General features: G+C 51.2%; 1 protein-coding gene and 2 long non-coding RNA genes across 19 annotated transcripts in view; 2 read left to right on the forward strand and 1 right to left on the reverse strand.

Moving 5' to 3' along the window:
• Nucleotides 1-487: 487 nt before the first annotated feature.
• On the reverse strand, nt 488-5,114 carry LOC149128658 (uncharacterized). The gene is made up of 3 exons (XR_016222796.1): nt 4,884-5,114; nt 1,345-1,435; nt 488-1,185 (listed from the first exon to the last, which is right to left on the reverse strand). It is a non-coding gene; the product is annotated as an uncharacterized LOC149128658 (long non-coding RNA).
• On the forward strand, nt 1,758-10,222 carry LOC149128659 (uncharacterized). Its single transcript, XR_016222795.1, has 3 exons — nt 1,758-2,513; nt 7,605-7,685; nt 8,812-10,222. It is a non-coding gene; the product is annotated as an uncharacterized LOC149128659 (long non-coding RNA).
• Nucleotides 10,223-14,369: 4,147 nt separating this feature from the next.
• Nucleotides 14,370-19,159, forward strand: part of SPIN1 (spindlin 1) — a 73,673-nt gene continuing 68,883 nt past the window's right edge. For 7 of the 17 annotated variants that reach the window (XM_051847531.3, XM_089315757.1, XM_089315765.1 and 4 more), the window contains exons 1-2: nt 14,671-14,807; nt 15,452-15,679. The gene's annotated coding sequence lies outside the window, so the exon portion shown is untranslated. Of the gene's footprint in view, nt 14,808-14,998; nt 15,357-15,451; nt 15,680-19,159 lie in introns of those variants that run through there. The other 10 variants (XM_051847543.3, XM_089315762.1, XM_089315768.1 and 7 more) reach the window with 8 other exon arrangements.

Genomic DNA, 19,159 nt, shown 5'->3' on the forward strand with positions numbered 1-19,159 from the left:
CACAGCAGAGGGCTGGCCTGGAAGAGGGGCAACCGGGACAGAATCCGGCGCCCCGACCGGGACTAGAACCCGGTGTGCCGGCGCCGCTAGGCGGAGGATTAGCCTAGTGCGCGGCGCCGGCCTAAATCAGCAATAATCTTATCATTATTAAATCATTTCATCAAAATCCTTCAGGTTGTCTCTCTAAGTGCTGATCAGTTTCTCTTTTTTAACCTAACCGAAACACCTCCACCATCCATCTCCTCAGTAAAATAACCTTATTGATCCAGTTTGCTTGCTGTTGCAAAATTATTGCCATATTATCTTTTTCATGAGTACTCTATCAGTTCAACCCTGTGCCCAAAAGTTCAACACAATAACCTTCCCCATAGTCTCTTCTACTTTTAAATTTCCTCTCTAAATCCTCCTCTAGCTAGCACCAGACTTTCACTGACATTCACTCCACAAACCTGACGGGGTATCTCTGGTTGTTTCCTGCTGTGTGGCTAAACTCCTTTACTTGTGTGCAGTCCTGTATGGATTTTGATCTTTAATAGAACTCTGTTGAGTGGGTAAAGACAGTTTGAATTCCCCGGATACCCTGGCATTGGTGGCCCTTCCTGAGCACTGTGTCCTAACGGAGCCACAGGACGCACATTCCCAGAACAAGTCAAGCATTCACTGCAGGCCTGGGCTCTGCCCTCCAGGTTTTAGAATGGGGTGGGGGAAGAGAGGGTACACAATGAAAGAACTCGATACTGATGTGATTACCGGAGCGGAATCGGTGCTACAAAGATGTAAGTAAGACAAAATAAGAGGGAGCAACCCAGGTGTGCCTGTGGTCCCAGAGGCTTCTCTAAAGAGCTGATACAATCATTTATTTGTCTGCTGTGCAGAAAAGTGACCTGGGGAAATGCAGGAGTGAGGGAGCCGGGAAAGAAGCCAGGCAGCCAACCAGGTTGTGGAACTCTGCTCCTGCTGCTTCTGCCATCCAATAAACATTTCCCGAGCTCCATGCATGTCCCCTCCTTGAAGAGCAAACATTCTTGGGTGTGTAGACCTTGTGTTCCCTCCAGAGGCAAAGTGGTGTCTCAAGCTTGCTGGGGGGTCCATTTGATGCCAGCCAAGCCAGCAAGTGGGAGGGCTATGCCGGTCATCTTCAATGCGCAGTGCTGTGTCAGGGACCCTGTCAACTGTTTGAGAAGCCTGGAGGGGCAGGACATGGAGCAAGGCACTAAGTTACAACATTAAACTAATGCATGGAGAGCGGGAGGAAGGTGGGGAGGGAGGGAGGGGGAGAGCGCGTGTGCCTTTTGAGACAGGGCTGCTAGGAGGAAAGGGGTCCTCTTTGTCCCTTGTACTCACACGGGGAGACAGGATAGTGAGAGGCTGGCCTCGGCAAGTTAAAAAACACCTTCTCCTCCACTCTTTCTGAGTTCTTAGTTGGGGCGGGTCCCTGTAACAAGACAGACGAACAAGAGAAAAACAAATAGGAGTTTCCGAAGATGTGTACCTCGGGACCACAGAGGAATGAGTGCATCTCAAAGAAGTGGCTTTGACTTCAGACTGAAAACCATCTGCTGGGTCTTAGTCCACCTGAATGAGGATGGACTGGGGTAAGTGTGCCGTTCGCCCGTTCCCCAGCCTCCCGATCCCGGAGACAATCAGACGCAGCGGGGAGTCAAGTCAAGCAAGCAAGCACTCCGTTTATTGGCATATGGCAAAGCCTTTTTTTTTTTTTTTTTTTTAACACAGGCAGAGTGGATAGTGAGACAGAGAGAAAGGTCTTTCTTTGCCGTTGGTTCACCCTCCAATGGCCGCCGTGCTGCGGCTGGCGCACCGCTGATCCGAAGCCAGGAGCCAGGCGCTTCTCCTGGGCCATCCTCCACTGCCTTCCCGGGCCACAGCAGAGAGCTGGCCTGGAAGAGGGGCAACCAGGACTAGAACCTGGTGTGCTGGCGCTGCAAGGTGGAGGATTAACCTATTGAGCCACGGCGCCGGCTGTGGCAAAGCCTTTTAAAGCACAAGATCACATGATTACTGGGGCAGGGCTTAAGGACCAACCAATTACTTAAAAGGTCATTTTACGGGGTGACTTTTTACAGGACTAGCCATATAGACATAGTCTGTACACTCGTCATCAGTTGTCACCTCCCCTGATGCTGTGCGGCCAATCAGCTTTGGTGGTAAACGACTTTGGACACCGCCCACCTTACTTCCTTTGGGCGCCATCTTTGAATTGTCATGTGTGCCTAATTTCCCCACACCATCAGTCCCTGAAACAGGCTTTGGAGGACGCTGGGGAGCCTACCACCCTCTGGATGACTTGTCGGCCAGGAAGAGAGGGCCATCAAGAGCAAGGCTTGCCCTGAAGATTTCAGTGGGTGCCCTGCGCATTGATGGGTTCCCAGTGATTTACAGCCAGCCTTTTCTTCATGGTGCAGAGTGGGCCCTGCCCTGACAAATGGAGACTTCCTTCACAACGGTAACTCCTGTTGTTCTCAGAGCTCCTTCCACGTCTGCTGTTTCCCAAGGTAATCAGTTCAAAGTCATCCTTTTACTTAAAATGTATATTTGGGGTCACATAGTTTGTGACCCTTCGGTTGTATTTTGGGGTGGTGTGTCCTCAAGATCCAGAATTGGCTTTTGTTTGTTTTTTAAAGATTTATTTTATTTATTTGAAAGGCAGACTTACAGAATGAAGGAGAGACAGAAATCTTCCATCTGCCGGATTACTCCCCAAATGGCTGCAACAGCCAGGGCTAGGCTAGGCTGAAGCCAGGAGCTTCTTCCAGGTCTCCCACATGGGTGCAGGGGCCCAAGCACTTGGACCATCTTCTGGTGCTTTCCCAGGCTCACTAGCAGGGAGCTGGATTAGAAGTGGAGCAGCCAGGGCTCAAGTCACCCACATGGGATGGCCTGCATCACAAACAGCGGCTCTACCCGCTACGCCACAATGCCAGCCTCCCAGCATTGATTTTCTACCAAAAGTTAAATAAAAGTTACAGGAGGTCACTAATTTGGAATGAGTTTCTGGAATCATTTTCTGCCCAAACTGATCAAACCAAAATGGAGTCACTCAGGCTAAAAGTTGTGCCACAAAAACAAGACTGAGTTGTTTATTGGGCCTTCTGAGAAGTCAGGAGAGAGAGAAGTCATAGGACAAAACTATAATGAACTCGTTTTAAAAATCTCAATTGGCATTACCCGTGACTCAGACTTGTGCAATCCTTCATTCCATAAATAAGTGTTCCAAACTGTCCTAGTGGGCTGAGCAGAGGAAGTGGTTTTTTTTTTTTTTTTTTTAATTCTACTATTTATTTGAAAGACAGAGGAAGAGAGAGAGTGTTCCATCCACTGGTTCACTTCCCACATGCATAGCAGGGACCCAGCTACTTGACCATCACCTGCTGCCTTCCAGGGTATGTTAGCAGGAAACTGCATCAGAAGCAGAAAAGCCAGAGCTTGAACCAGGGATGCAGGTGTCCCAAGCAGACCCTGAGCCACAACACCAAAAACCACCTCCGGAGGTTGGTTTTAAAGACAGAAAAGGGCTGAAGAAAGCAGAAAGAACAAACAGTGAATTGGTCAATTCCAAGTTACTTTCTTTGTAAAGTGGGAGCACAAAGTCAGAACAACAGAGAAACAATGGATTGGTTAACATCCGATTACTGTTGTATAAGGCTTAAAGTAGAAGGAACTTCTATCACACCAAACGAAACTGGCCTTCGAGAAATGTGGTTGTTCTTTAATTCTGATCTCTCAGAAGGTTGGCCAAAGTAGGTTTTGATTTGGTGACACTGAACTTTAATGACTCCATTTTGAGTTGCAGCCCAGTAAAGGAGCTTAGTCCGCAACAATCACCTTATTGTCTTTTGAATTTCTAAAAAGTTAAAAAAAGCAGCATGAGATGGCTCAAGTAGTTGGATTCCTGCCACTCACATGGGAGGCCCAGAGTAAGTGACAAGCTCCTGGCTTTGACCTGGCCTAGTCTCACAGATGTTGTGGTTATTTAGGGAATGAATCAGCAGATGGAAAATATCTGTGTTTCAAGTAAAATAAAAGAAAAGAAAATTTTAGAACATCCTTTTTTAGTAAGAAGAAAAAGGTCAATTCAAAAAATTATTTATTAAGAAGACAGAGGAGGCCGGCGCCGCAGCTCACTAGACTAATCCTCCACCTAGCGGCGCCGGCACATCGGGTTCTAGTCCTGGTCGGGGGGCCGGATTCTGTCCCGGTTGCCCCTCTTCCAGGCCAGCTCTCTGCTGTGGCCAGGGAGTGCAGTGGAGGATGGCCCAAGTGCTTGGGCCCTGCACCCCATGGGAGACCAGGAAAAGCACCTGGCTCCTGGCTCCTGCCATCGGATCAGCGCGGTGCAGCCGGCCACGGTGGCCATTGGAGGGTGAACCAACGGCTAAAGGAAGACCTTTCTCTCTGTCTCTCTCTCTCACTGTCCACTCTGCCTGTCAAAAACAAAAAAACAAAAACAAAACAAAACAAAACAAAAGAAAAAAGAAGACAGAGGGGCCAGCGCTGAGGAGCAGCAGGTTAAAGCCCCAGCCTGCAGTGCTGGCAACTCATATGTGTACCCATTCGAGTCTTGGTTGCTCCACTTCCGATCCAGCTTCCTGCTAATGCACCTGAGAAAGTAGCAGAGGATGGCCCAAGTACTTGGGCCCCTGTATCCATGTGGGAGACTAGAAGAAGCTCCTGGCTCTGGATCAGCTCAGATCCAGACATTGTGGCCATTTGGGGAGTGAGCCAGCAGATAGAAGACCTTCTCTCTCTGTGTCTCTACCTCTCTCTGTAACTGTTTATCAAATAAATAAAATAAGATAAATCTTAAAAAGCAAAACAAAACAAAAAGGCAGAAACAGACACACAGAAACAGAGACATCTCTTACTTCCTGGTGCCTGGGCCATCCTCTGCTGTATCCCAGACTCATTTGTAGGGAACTGGAGCACCCGCACTCCGATTGTAAGGCTGTCACAAAACACACCAAATACCAGAGTAAGGGAAAGGGTTTATTAGGGGAAACCCGACAGACTGGAGGGAAGGGACGAAGAAGGAAGAGAGAACGGGAGAAAGATCAAGAGGGAGAGGTGGCGAGGTGGCGAGGTGGCAAGGTGGCGAGGTGGCAAGGTGGAGAGGGAGAGGTCCTTTTTAAAACTGCCAGAGGGTGGGCAGGGAGGTAGGAGCAGCAAATCCCATTAGGATGGGGGTGGGGCTACACCGGTGGTTGGGCCATGTGGCTACCAGGCTTCCGGCAATGGCAGCGGGGGTGAGAGCCTAGGATGGTGTCAGGTCTGCACCATTTTACTAACACTGATATTGAAGCAGGAATGGGTCATTGCTCCTAGCCACTCGTTTTCGTTTCTTGATGAAGTGTGAAGGCACGGACACAGAAGGGGCGTGCATAGTGAAGCAAAGTGAAATAAAGTGAAGTAAACCTGACAGCCCAGAAAGATGTCTCGGGAAAGAAGGGCGAGCCCAGGCTGCATTCAGACTGCAGCTTCTCTGAGCACTGGTACAGGCGCTCCATTTTTCTTCTCTCTTCCCAGTCTGGCTTGTTGCTGGCTGGAGGGCTTCCTGGGTGTGGAATTCCTAAAATTCTTCCCAGAAACTTCCTTAGGGGCCTAATAGACCCCTTGGTGTAGGGTGGGGGAGGATGCCCTATGCTATCCCCCCCACACACCCCCTGGGGAAGGGTTAGGGATTCACCCAACCAGGTTATTGAACAATGACAACACTTTTGATATGTAAATACTGGTTTGCTACATTTCTTCCCTCTTCAACCAGACCAAATTTTCTTTGGTCCCTCCAACACTGGTAAGCTAATGTCTACCTGACTACCTTAACAATATAGGATGTCAAGGTGTAGCAAGTGGATGTTTAACCCGTGGTACCACACGTGAACACTCTTGCAATTTTTTTTTTTAACAGAGACTGAAGCCAAATTTCCAAACAGGCTAGTTTTAGCCTGCATGATAAAGAAACCCTCTGTGCTTCAACCCGTACTTTGAAATGACCCATATGCTTCTGTTCCTTTTTTCTGCTTTGTTCACTCTTTTCTCATCCATACATGCTCACTGCCCATGTTGTGACTGAAGCTCTCTGAACCTGCCCTAGTTCTGAGGGTTGCTGGGTTCATGAATGGGTCTTTGCGCAAATAAACTCTTTAAATTTATGTTGCGTGGGGTCCAGTGGAAGAGGCTTCTTGGTGTTACGGGAAACAATGGCGTAGAACATATTATTACCGGGGATCTTTGTCTCACATGGAAGACGAATTTCCGAGCGGACAGCAGAGAGACTAAAATGCGAGATCTATTAGAGTCAGAGACCTCCAGCCAGGGTGGCATGGAGGGGACTTCCAAGCCTGGAAAACCCGAAGTGGCTGGTGGCAGTGGTTTTTTTTTTTTTTTTTTTTTTTTTTTTTTTTTTTTTTGACAGGCAGAGTGGACAGTGAGAGAGAGAGACAGAGAGAAAGGTCTTCCTTTTGCCGTTGGTTCACCCTCCAATGGCCGCCGCGGCCAGCGCGCTGCAGCTGGCGCACCACGCTGATCCGATGGCAGGAGCCAGGTGCTTCTCCTGGTCTCCCATGGGGTGCAGGGCCCAAGTACTTGGGCCATCCTCCACTGCACTCCCTGGCCACAGCAGAGAGCTGGCCTGGAAGAGAGGCAACCGGGACAGAATCCGGCGCCCCGACCGGGACTAGAACCCGGTGTGCCGGCGCCGCTAGGTGGAGGATTAGTCTAGTGAGCCGCAGCGCCGGCCGGCAGTGGGGTTTTTAAGTACAATTTTGGGGAAGAAAAAAAACTTGACATCCAGTTGCAAGGCAGGGACAACACCCATCAAAAGACCTGATTTGCAATCTTTTATTGTATCAGGCTTGCTCTTGATAAAACAGAGAGCCATCAGAAGGATGGGACAGGTAATTGTTTACAGCAAACTGTAAGCTCTGGAGGATGGAACCCCCACTAACTCGCTATTCTCATGGTAAAACTGGAGGCTTTCAAGGAGTGGGCAGGGAGACACTTTTTGATCTTCCTAAAGGTAACCTGTTTAGGGGAAGGAAACATCTTGCAACCCCAATTTTCTATCAGAGGACCACCCTGATTGCCTATTTACCCATTTGAATCCTCACTTTGAGAAGTAAGCAGGCCAGGCCTCTCATCTCAGAAGAGAAGGCGCGGGGTCGGCGCTGTGGTCTAGTGGGCTAAGCTCTGCCTACAGGGCCTGCAGCACCAGCGCTGGGTTCCTGTCCCGGCTGTTCCTCTTCCAATCCAGCTCTCTGCTATGGCCTGGGAAAGCGGTAGAGGATGCCAAGTGCTTGGGCCCCTGCACCTGCCTGGAAGACACAAAAGAAGCTCCTGGATCCTGATTGGCCAACTCTGGCTGTTGCAGCAATTTGGAGAGTGAACCAAAGGATGGAAGGCCTCTCTGTAATTCTACCTTTCAAATAAATAAATGAAAATCTAAAAAAATGAAGGGGCGAACACTCGTGGCTCCTGCAGGGCACATCTGTTTTCGCTTGGTCTTAACCAGCCACTTCCCCTGAAGAATTACTTCTGTAATGAGGTTGTGGATTGAACCTGAAGCCACTTAGAGGCCCTTCTCTTGCCAGGCACTTGCTGGGGCAATGGAGACACAGCAGAGAACAGAAACAGAGCATCTGCCCCTGGGAGCTCATAAGAAGAGACAAAGGGTAAGAGGCACCAGGCCGGCGCCGTGGCTCAATAGGCTAATCCTCCGCCTGTGGTGCTGGCATTTCATATGGGTGCCGGGTTCTAGTCCTGGTTGCTCCTCTTCCAGTCCAGCTCTCTGCTGTGGCCTGGGAAGGCAGTGGAGGATGGCCCAAGTGCTTGGGCCCTGCACCCGCATGGGAGACCAGGTGGAAGCACCGGGCTCCTGGCTTTGCATCGGCGCAGCGTGCCATCCGTAGCGGCCATTTGGGGAATAAACCAATGGAAGGAAGACCTTCCTCTGTTTCCTCTCTGGCACTAACTCTATCTGTCAAAAATATATAAAATAAAAAAGAGGCACGGAGCACTCCTGGTCACCCATTCAGCCTCTTGACACCCCTGATGCTCCTGGCTAGGGGTTGGCGTGCTCAGTCTCTGACCCTGAATCTTCCTGTACCCCTGGACACCTTCTCCCCTCTCTGATCCCCTGCTGACCGTGCACACAGGTTCAGGTCACCTCTGCCCTGAAGTACAGCCCTGGACCACGTGTTTCCTCCTAGAGGGAGTGTTAACCAAGAAAATCCGAGATAAATTTAACGAATTTTTTTTGAGCATGAAAAGGTTCTGGACTGGGCGGCAGTCTGGATGGAGGCTGGCTCAGAATGTCCAACCCCATCACGGGGGCAGGAAGTGGCATACAAAAAACCTGATTGGCTGCAGTGGGTTGTTTGCCTCCTGTGGGCACAGTCTGTGAGGCTGACTCAACTGCTGGGATTGGCTGAGGCTAAGTTGCTTCATTACAAGGGAGTAGTCTTTATACACCAAGCTCTATTTACTACGTATGGAGGCTGCTTTGCGCCAAACATCATCACTCAGCTTCAGAGAGGTTCAGGCGAAGCTAAAGTCGCTCTGTCAGGAGTGTATCAGCTGTGGCTCTAGCACCTTTCAGGACCAACACATAAGAGCTGCTTCTGTCCCAGCACCAGGCCACCATCTTAACCAGGATTCACAGGTTAAGAATGCCTTATCAGTATAGTCACAATCTACACCCATCATGGAGAGACAGCTAACATTATAACCAACCTAACAAGAGTTTACCTCTTGGGTAACCAGTAAACAAGTAACATTTCCTCAAATGTTGTTTTTCAGGGCCAGGAGGAAACAGGTGATTCCAACAGACCAGACAAAACCCTAAGAAAGCAGCTGCAAGCAGTCATGACTACTGTCAGGACAACTGAGCATTTGTGTTTCTGAGAGTTAACCTTTCCTGGGTTTTAAAGCTGAACACTGCCCCTGGAAGAGCCTTATTATCATACCGTGCAATGTACGTAGAAGCTTCCAAACTGCGCGCCCAGGAGTTTGTGCCCACTCCTGCCTGTGATGACAAGAACTTCCCCTTTTGTATTTCTCTCCCCTTGCTTGAGCCATGGCTGTGGAAATGATCGCCAGTAGTCTCATTTATGTAAAAAGTAGCTTTGTGTGTTAACACTCCTTCTGGTGTTGTGGGCTAGGTTGGGCCAATTTTTTTTTTTTTTTTTTTTTGGACAAGCAGAGTGGACAGTGAGAGAGAGAGAGAAAGGTCTTCCTTTTTCTGTTGGTTCACCCACAATGGCCACTGCGGCCGGCGCACCGCACTGATCTCCGAAGCCAGGAGCCAAGAGCCAGGTGCTTCTCCTGGTCTCCCATGCGGGTGCAGGGCCCGAGCACTTGGGCCATCCTCCACTGCACTCCCGGGCCACAGCAGAGAGCTGGACTGGAAGAGGAGCAACCGGGACTAGAACCCAGTGCCCATATGGGATGGCGGCGCCGCAGGCGGAGGATTAGCCTATTGAGCCGCAGCGCTGGCCAAGGTTGGGCCAAAATTAACACCCCAGGATCTTGCCTTGTACTTAGAGAAGAATTCTAGGTATAGGGACAAACACGACTTGCAGCACGTTAAGGTTTATTTAGAAAGTGAGAAGGATACACAGAGGGCTTCATTTAGGGAGAGTGGGCCAGGAAAGGTAAAACGGGGAATTTCGTACCCTGGAGAGAGGAAAAGGGCACTCCCTCCACTTCCCAGATTTTTATTACCTCTGAAAAGGGGAGTGGTTTCATAGTATTGCCCCAGGTCCCGACATAGGGAGGTGCATCTTGGGAGGGGTCATCTGATTGATGACAGGGTTACATGGGGATGAGACAGGTGTGGCCTCCAGCTCATGAACTTAATCTACCCCTGCCTCTTTCCTCATCAGTGTGTTCCCAGATTATACTCACCAAGAGTACTCACAACCTGAGTGGGTAACAGCATAAGGCCTGGTCAAACTGAGGGCCAACCAGAAGGTTACTTACTGTTCATTGTGGGAATCTGAGTGGTCCCAGTTGGAGGACCCCTGACCCACCACAAAAGGGCAGAATACTGGCACTATCTGGAAATGTCCCAGGAAGCCATTAGGGAACAGCATCCTTACCTACAAGGTGAGCGGAGGAACATCAAGTTACCCATTCAGAGGTTAAGCCAATGCAAACAATTACCCATGTGCTTGGAGTATACCCACGATAGAGTACTTCTTGCTGTGTTGAATAAATCTAAAATAATTACAATTAATTTGAAAAGGGTGGATTTCCAATTATTGTACCAACACCAATAGGGTAAATATAGCAAGCTTCACTGTACTTCTAACAACCCCTATGCCATGTAGCTCGTCTTCATTCCCACCACAAAACCCTGATCATCCCCGGAGGAACAATCCTTTTTCCCAGTAGGATCCTAGGGACACTGAGTTAAAACAGAGATAAGACTAGTATAGGCCAAGAGTCTTTTTTTTTTTTTTTTTAAGATTTTTTATATTTATTTATTTGAAAGAGTTACACAGAGAGAAGAGAGGCAGAGAGAGAGAAAGAGAGAGGTCTTCCATCCGCTGGTTCACTCCCGAGATGGCCGCAATGGCCGGAGCTGTGCTGATCCGAAGCCAGGAGCCAGGAACTTCTTCCAGGTCTCCCATGCGGGTGCAGGGGCCCAAGGACTTGGGCCATCTTCTACTGCTTTCCCAGGCCATAGCAGAGTGCTGGATTGGAAGTGGAGTACCTGGGACTAGAACCAGCACCCATATGGATGCTGGCACTGCAGGTGGTGGCTTTACCCACTATCCCACAGGGCATAGGCATTAAATTTTATCCATTTGAAAAGCCAGATGGACAGTGTTCCTGCCCACTATGTCACTTACCAAGTGCCCCAGGGCCAAATCTGGAGTCTTGGATGGGAAATCAGGTCTCCCACGTGGCAGGAGCCCAGCGACGGGAGCCAGCTTCTGCTGCTTCCCCAGGTTTAATTGGTAGCTGAGCTGTGACTTGAACTCAGGCACTCTGATGTGGGATATGGGCATCTCAACCTGTGACTCAGCTGCTAGGCCAAATCCCCATCCTGGCGGAGACTTTTAACATGTCAACTCGTGTTTAATCAGGTAACTGGGCGGGAGGGGGGGGGGATACGTTGGCCCTCTGACCCAATCTCCAGAAGTGGAGGGTGGTTGAGAAAATTAAAAAAAAAATGTGTTTCAATTTCTGGAAACACTTGGTGAGCAAGGTGGAGAACAAGGGCTGCTTGAGAAGCTGAGTTAACATAGATTAGAATCTCAGAAATTCACAAAATAAGCTGGACTTTTTATTTTGAAAAAATGTGCACAATGAACACACTGACCATCACCTAGATTCACAATGTTAATATTTTGCTACATTTGCTTCAAGTCCATATAAAATACATGTTTTGAGCCATTTTAAGTTGTAGCCAATTGAACTTATTTTTAAATGATTCAGCAAAAATCTAATAATTGGAGCATTCTTTTAAGTAGTCATCATCACACTGAAAAATTTAACCATTTCTAGCCCACACAAAGTTCTCCAATTGTCTCTTACATTGTTTCATAGCTTTCCCCTCAACTCAATGTTGGACGAAGAGTCATTTGATAAACTTGGCTGTAGTCTCCTTTGGACCAATTCCCTAGATTTTTGCATTTATTTATTGACTGATTGATCTGACAGGCAGAGAGATCTTCTACCTGCTGGTTCACTCCCCAAATGCCCACAACAGCTGGGGCTGGAAAAGGCCCAACCCAGGAGCCAGTAACTCCATCCAGGTCTAACACACAGGTGGCATGAACCCAAGTATTTGGGCCATCATTGGCTGCTTTCCCAGGAGGTCAGCGGGCCGTTGTAGCAGAAGTGGGGTAGCTAGGGCTCAAGCCAGCACTCTGAGATGCAGTGCTACAATGCCCACACCGACAGTGCATTTTTTTGAAAATACAGTGAAGCTGTTTCGCAGAATGCATCTTAATCTGGAGTCATCTTTTTTTTTTTTTTTTTAAGATTTACTTTATTTATTTCAAATGCAGTTATAGATAAAGGGAGAGGGGCCGGTGCTGTGGCACAGTGTGTTAAACCCTGGCCTAAAGCGCCAGCATCCCATATGGGTGCCGGTTCAAGACCTGACTGCTCCACTGAGGTCTTCCATCCACTGGTTCATTCCCTAAATGGCCACAATGGTCAGAGCTGGGCTGATCTGAAGCCAGCAGCCAGATTTTTCTGGGTCTCCTGCACGGGTACAGGGGCCCAAGCACTTGGGCCATCTTCTGCTTTCCCAGGACACAGCAGAGAGGTGGATTGGAAGAGAAGCAGGGCCAGGGCTGGTGCTGTGGCCTAGTGGATAAAGCCACATCCTGCAGTGCTGGCATCCCATATGGATACCTGTTCGAATCCCGACTCCTCCACTTCCAATCCAGTTTTCTGCTATGGCCTGGGAAAGCGGAAGATGGCCCAAGTTCTTGGGCCCCTGCACCCATTTGGGAGACCCGGAAGAAACTCCTGGCTCCCGAAAGGTACAGCCATTTGTGGCCATTTGGGGAGTGAACCAGTGGATGGAACACCTCTCTCTCTGTCTTTCAAATAAATACATCTTTAAAAAAAGAAGAGGAGCAGCTGGGATACAAACTGGCACCCATATGGGATTCCAGAGCTGCAGAAGGCTTAACCTGTTATGCCACAGCACTGGCCCCTCATCTGGGTTTTTAAAATTCCCACTTTGATTAGATTTATTTTAATTTTTTTATTTGGAATTTATCTGAAAAGCAGAGAGAGAGAGAGAGAGAGATCGATCTTTCACTTACTGGCTCACTTATCAAATGCCCAAAACAGCTGGGGCTGAGCCAGGCTGAAGTCGGGAGCCCGGAACTCAATCTGGGTCTCCTACATGGTGGCAGGGACTCAAGAACTCGGACCATCACCTGCTGCCTTCCAGGGTGTGCATCCGCAGGAAGCTGGATAGGAAGTGGAGCGCTCCAATATGAGATGTGGGCATCCCACGTGGCACCTTAACTGCTGTGCCAAAAGCCCACCGCTAAATTCATTTCAAACGTTTCTGGTGATGGATTCATTCAGCGTGGGAAGGCCTCAGGAGCTGCGATATTTACAGCTCGGGAGTGCGGCCCTCTCTGATGTCTGGCTGCTGATCTCCCCGGCTTGTGTATTATTGATAGTTCCTAGCGGCACCATCACTGGCCAGGGCACCCCATGTTGCTTCGGAGACGTTTTGGTTTTCAGTGTCAGGGAAGGAATGAATAGGTTGAGGCTGCTGCCAGACATCCTATAACGCAGAGGTCAATATCAAAAAAGAATTTCCTGCCCCTAATTCAAATGTGCATAGTGCCAAGCCAGAGTACCCCAGGAGGCCCGGCAGCCACACTGAAGCGGTCCAAGCGCATAACCAGGCCACCTGACTTCTCCCCTTCCCTTCTCGTTCCTGCCGCGCTCTGCACACGCCAGCGAAAGCGAATGATTTCTCAACACCGAGGATCCAGTAAGCCCAGAGGCACACTTAGCCACCTCCGTTCTGAAGTTAGCTCTGGAGCTGGCCTGCGACCGGCCCCTGCCTGCCAAGTGTGCCCCCTGAGACCAGCGCCGCAATTTGTTTGAGCAGTCACGTATCCATCTTACTGAGAAGACAAGGAGCCGGTAAAATCTCAGAGCGCAGCCAGCTCACCGTCCTGCCGCTCTCGGGAGTGTACAAAGTGCTTTCCAGCAACGTGTTTTGTAATTTGACCTGACACCGTTTTGGGAGGCGCTTCCCCGCCAGGCGGCTTGTGCCCTGGTACTCGAGGAACCGTGTCCGGCCACCGGCTCCAGGACACCGGGGCGGGGGAGGCGGGCTCGGCCGCCGGGCTCCAGGCTGCCCTCTGCGACTCCTCTGCAAAAGCCAGCCACACACCCAGGAGGCATGTTATCCGAAACGCCAGTCCTGTAGATTCGCGTGCGACCGTGGGATTTCTGCCTCCTGAGCCCGGGGGGCAGTCCCGGGGGGGGGGCTCTTCTGCTCTGGGCGCCCAGCCCCCACGGCACCGGGCCCAGCGCGGGGGTCGAAGGTGCATTCCGGCCGTGGCGTTCCAGCTAATCCGAGCGGCCCGGGCAGGCGACCGCGGAGCGAGCGGTGACGACGCCGGTTAGCTTCGCTCTCTCCGCAGTGAGGTGGGGAGGAAGACGTTTTTCCAGGGAGCCTCAGGCAGCAGCACCGTCCTTTTAAAGGGCTCGCGTCCTGCGGTCCTCCACCCGAACGTAGAGCCGCTGCGCAGCGCTCACCTGTCCTGCGCACGGCGGCGCCATGTGACCCAGCTTCATCACTGTCTGCTACGCGCAAGCCTCACGACGAATCGCTGTTGACGTCCTAGGACAAAGGGGGCCGGTCCTTCCTCGCCAGTCTTCCTACTGCGCGAAAACGAGCCCCGACCCGAGCAAGCCGCCTGCCTCCCCGGAGAAGCCGCGCCCCCGCAGCCTCTCCCCGGCTCGGCGAGGGCTCCCACCGCGCACCTGGCCGCCGGGGGCCCGCGCCCCGCCCGCCAGGTGAGCGGCGCCAGGCCCCGCCCCGGCTCAGCACCAGCCCCGCCCCGCTCCCGCGCCTGCGCAGTGTGGCCGTCGGCGCCGGGCGCCGGGGCGGCGCGGCCGTCGCAGTTCGGCGGGCGCACTGCGCGTGCGCCGTGGCGACTGGGGGGCGGGCGGCGGCCGCGGCGCGGAGCGGGGGCGGGGAGGCGCCGTCTGGCTCGGGCTGGGGACGGCGGGAGCGAGAAGGAGCAGCGGGCGGACCCGCGGGGCCTGCGGACGGCGGCCTTGGCGGCCAGCAGGTGAGGCCCAGGCTCGGCTCGGCGGGGGTCTTGTGGGTTGAGTGGGTCGCGGGCTGTCGGGGGCGCGGCGGCGGCCGGGGGCGCAGGTGAGCGCAGCCCGCGGGCCCGGGGCGCATTGTCCGCGGGCGGCGCCCGCACAGCGCCCCCTGCCGGCCGGGCCGGGCCGGGGCGGCCGTGCGCGCCTTTGTTCGCCGCCCCCCGCGTCCCGCCAACATGGCGGCGCGGCCCGGCGCGGCCCCTCAGCGCGCGCTTTGTTCGGAGCCGGGCGGGGGTGGCCCGCGCGGGCGGGGAGGGGGCCTGCGCACGCGAGTGAGGGGCGTTGCGTAACCCCGGCGGGCGGCGGTGGGACCCCCCGGGGCGGGTCCCCGGGGTGCAGGCCCTCGCGGGCTGCCCCGAGGCCGGGGGTGCGGCGCCCCCATCCCCGGTGACCTTGGGCGCTCGCGGGAGCTGGGGGGCTGCGGCCCCGGCCCCGCGGGTGGCGTGGTGGTCGATGGTGCGCCCTCGGCGTCGCAGAGGGTGCTGCTGAGGATCGGCTTGGCGACAAACGTCGTAAGTTTGTTTACGCAGTTGTTTTTTGCGCTGATGCGCCTTTTATGATCTAAGGATTGACTCCGGGTTCAGGAGAGGGTTTTCCGTACATGTAGGAGTGTTGCTGCTGCTGCTGCTGCTGCTGCTGCGGGTGGCTGGGCCGCTCTGGCGTGTCCAGCAAAAAAGCACGAGGCACGTCGAGGTGTGGAACAGGATTCCAGTGTGGAGCGCGTGCCTTGTGCCGGAGACGACACTCGTGCCAAAATGCGAAGACCTGTGTGACTTTTCTTCTGTTCGAATTTTCTAGAAGAAAACGCTGTGCGCTCTGGAAAGGATTGAAGAAGGTAACGGTGATTGCTTTCAGCATAGCTTTTGTAAGGCAGTGAGCATTTCGCCGGAACTGGGGTTTCTACCTGGACGTGTTGTGGGACTCTCTGGAGCACTCAGAGGCTGTGAGAGGTTAAGTGATTCGAGGCTTCTTCCAACTTCTCGCCCCTCCTCCTTGTTTGATGAGCAAACACCAAAAAAAAAAAAAAATTTGTTGTAACTAGTAATTGACGGGACTTTCATTGTCGGATTTGGTAATTACATACTAAGGTTACGCAATATTTTTATGCCGAAAATTATGGATGGTGTGAGTTTCTTAGGAGAGATAAAAAGGAATTTCTATAGTTTTTGAGTAGCAAAGTGGTTACTGTTCAAATGCATGTGAAATGGGTCAGGCGAAAGGTCCAGTACATGTGCTGTTAGTCCTTTATGTTTGGAGTTTAAAAAAAAAAAAAGTTTCGATTTTTGGATTTTTTTGAGTCCAGATTTTTGCCAATGAAGTTGTATCTGTGTCCCAGGGGCTTTTGGGTCCAGGACCATCCTCCTGGAAGACACCAAAATCTTTGTTGCTCAGTATTTTGCTAGAACACACACAAGTTTTCCTGAATGCTTGTAGCACAGTGTGAGCCCCACGTAGATAGTCGTTAGGCTGTATCACTTAGGAAACAGCAACAAGAATAAAGTCTGCACGCACTGAGTTCAGAGGCAGTTTTGTGTTGAGTATTTTCCGTGGACGCTTGTTTGTAGTTGTGGAACCTGCTGAGGGGACTATTTCCGAAAGTGCCTTTAATTACCAGTTCAGAGCAAAATAACAGTACAAGGTATCAGTGAATGCCTGAAGCCCTGTTGCTTTTAGGTGGCATTCTTTGTAATGCTGATGCTGAGAGGTTCCTAGGTCAAGTAAGTTTGGGAAACAGTGCCCAGTCTTTTCTTCCCTTGGGGTCACAGTTCACGTTAGCATGTTGGAGATTCTGAGAATTACTTCAGTTGAGTTTTCCATATTTGGCTCAGAACCCTTTTTTGGTTTGGTTTTTGGTGTGCAGTGAGTGTCCTTGTTATCCAGGAACAGTGGATGCTCCCTGGGAAAAGTCGTTGTGACATGTTGGTCACTGGTGTTTTCGAAGGTCAAAATTACAACAGCTGAACATTTTTTAACTGAATTTGAAAGAGAGAGAGGGAGCATCTGCTTGTTGGTTCATTTCCCAGATGCTCTTAGAGGTGGGGGCTGTGCCTGGCTAGGAGTTGGGAACTCCATCAGGTCTCCCCTGTAGGTGATGGGAAGCAACCGCTTGATTCATCACCTCCAGTGCCTCCCAGGTTCTGTAGTCAGGAGTGGGAGTCAGCACTCACCTCCCACATTCCAGCTTGGGGTGCGGGCATCTCCAGCGCTGGGCTAATTGCCTGCTCCTGAAGATGCTGATTGACCTTGTGATCCCAGACGCCTGCAACACCCCATCCCATGAAGTAAAGGGTTCCAGCCGGCCAAGCAGAGGCTGGTCTTAGTGGAAGGGCTGAAGAAAGTAAGAACAAAGAACAAAGAGCAGATCGATCATTCCAAAGTACTTTCCTTGTATGTTGGGAACCCAGAGACAGGACAATAGAAGAATAACTGGTTAATTCCAGATTGCATCAGGTTGCTTTTTTGTAAGGATTAGCACGGAGGGAACTTTATTATGCTGATTGAAATAGCCCTTGGCCTGCTTGGAAGATTTGGTGGTTATCCCTTCTGATTTCTGGCAAAGTCAGAAAATAACTTGGTTTCAGTTTGGTGTTACGGAACTTCAGTGTGAGTGACCCTGTTTTGAGTTTTAGTCTGATCTGTTGGGGCCTGCTGCAGGAGCCTAGGCCCAAAAGCCGCCTGTAATTTTTATTTAACACTGTCTTTGAAGTGTTATCTTCAATATCTTTTGCCCTTGTGAACTGAGAATCATGATGTTGATGAGGTTTGAGTGTGCTTCTGCTGTGAATAGGACCTATACTGTGAATAGGACCTCATGTTTGGCTGTAGCATTAACAAGTCATGAGAGTTTTTGGTCTCTCTCTCTCTTTTTTTTTTTTTGGACAGGTAGAGTGGACAGTGAGAGAGAGACAGAGAGAAAGGTCTTCCTTTTGCCGTTGGTTCACGCTTCAATGGCCACCGCGGCCGGCGCACCGCGCTGATCCAATGGCAGGAGCCAGGTACTTATCCTGGTCTCCCATGGGGTGCAGGGCCCAAGCACTTGGGCCATCCTCCACTGCATTCCCTGGCCACAGCAGAGAGCTGGCCTGGAAGGGGGGCAACCGGGACAGAATCCGGCGCCCCGACCGGAACTAGAACCCGGTGTGCCGGTGCCACAAGGCGGAGGATTAGCCTATTGAACCGCGGCGCCGACCGAGAGTTTTTGGTTTTAACTAGAATAAGTTTGACTAATAACAGTGTGTTCACTTCCCAGCCAATGACTTACCTGCTTGTACACAAATATTTTGTTCAAATTCGAATTTATGATATTGTGAAAGGGTTGTGACTCCGGAGTTAGCATGGTCTTTCATGTCAGAAACAACCAGGTTGAAATTGAGTCCCATTCCTTACTAGTCAAAAGCCACAAAGCTGATTCATCACCATAGTCTTTTTTATTGTTGTTAATGATTTAATTATCTGAAAGACTGAGAGAGATCTTCCATCTGCTGGTTTGTTCCCCAAATGCCCGTGAAGGCTGGAGCTGGGCTGATCTGGAGCCAGGAGCTTCTTCCGGGTCTCCCACGTGGGGACAGTGGTCCAAGTACTTGGGCCATCTTTCACTGCTTTCTCAGCTACTTTAGCAGGGATCTGAATTAGAAGTGGAGCAGCTGGGACTCAATGCTGGCCCTACTGTAGCCTTTATGTTCTTTTTATTTATTTATTTTTTTAAAGATTTTAGTTATTTGAAAGAGTTACACAGAGAGAGAGAAGGAGAGGCAGAGAGAGAGAGAGGTCATCCATCTGCTGGTTCACTCCCCAATTGGCCACAATGGCCAGAGCTGCACCGATCCGAAGCCAGGAGCTTCTTTAGGGTCTCCCACATGGATGCAGGGGCCCAAGGACTTGGATCATCTTCTGCTGCTTTCCCAGGCCATAGCAGAGAGCTGGATGGGAACTTGAGCAGCTGGAACAGGAGCCCATATGGGATGCCGGCACTGCAGGCAGCGGCTTTACCTGCTAGCCACAGTGCTGGCCCCTTTTAAAGATTTATTTATTTGAAAGAGTTAGAGAGAGAGGCAGGGGGTGGACTGGGGGAGAGGTCTTCCATCATTGGTTCACTTCCCAAATGTCCACAATGGCCAGGGCTAGGCCAGGCTGAACCCAGGAGCTTCTGCCAGGTCTCCCATGTGGGTGCAGAGGACCAAGGACTTGGGCCATCCTCTGCTGCTTTCTCAAGTGTATTATAGGGAGCTAGTTGAATTGGAAGTGAAGCAGCTGGGACTCAAATTGCCACCCATATGGGATGCCGGTACTGCAGGCAGCTGTTCTACCTGCTATG

This window comes from Oryctolagus cuniculus, chromosome 1 (assembly GCF_051225735.1).
Source record: "Oryctolagus cuniculus isolate XC-2025 breed Fujian yellow rabbit chromosome 1, ASM5122573v1, whole genome shotgun sequence".
Classification (NCBI taxonomy): Eukaryota; Metazoa; Chordata; class Mammalia; order Lagomorpha; family Leporidae; genus Oryctolagus; species Oryctolagus cuniculus.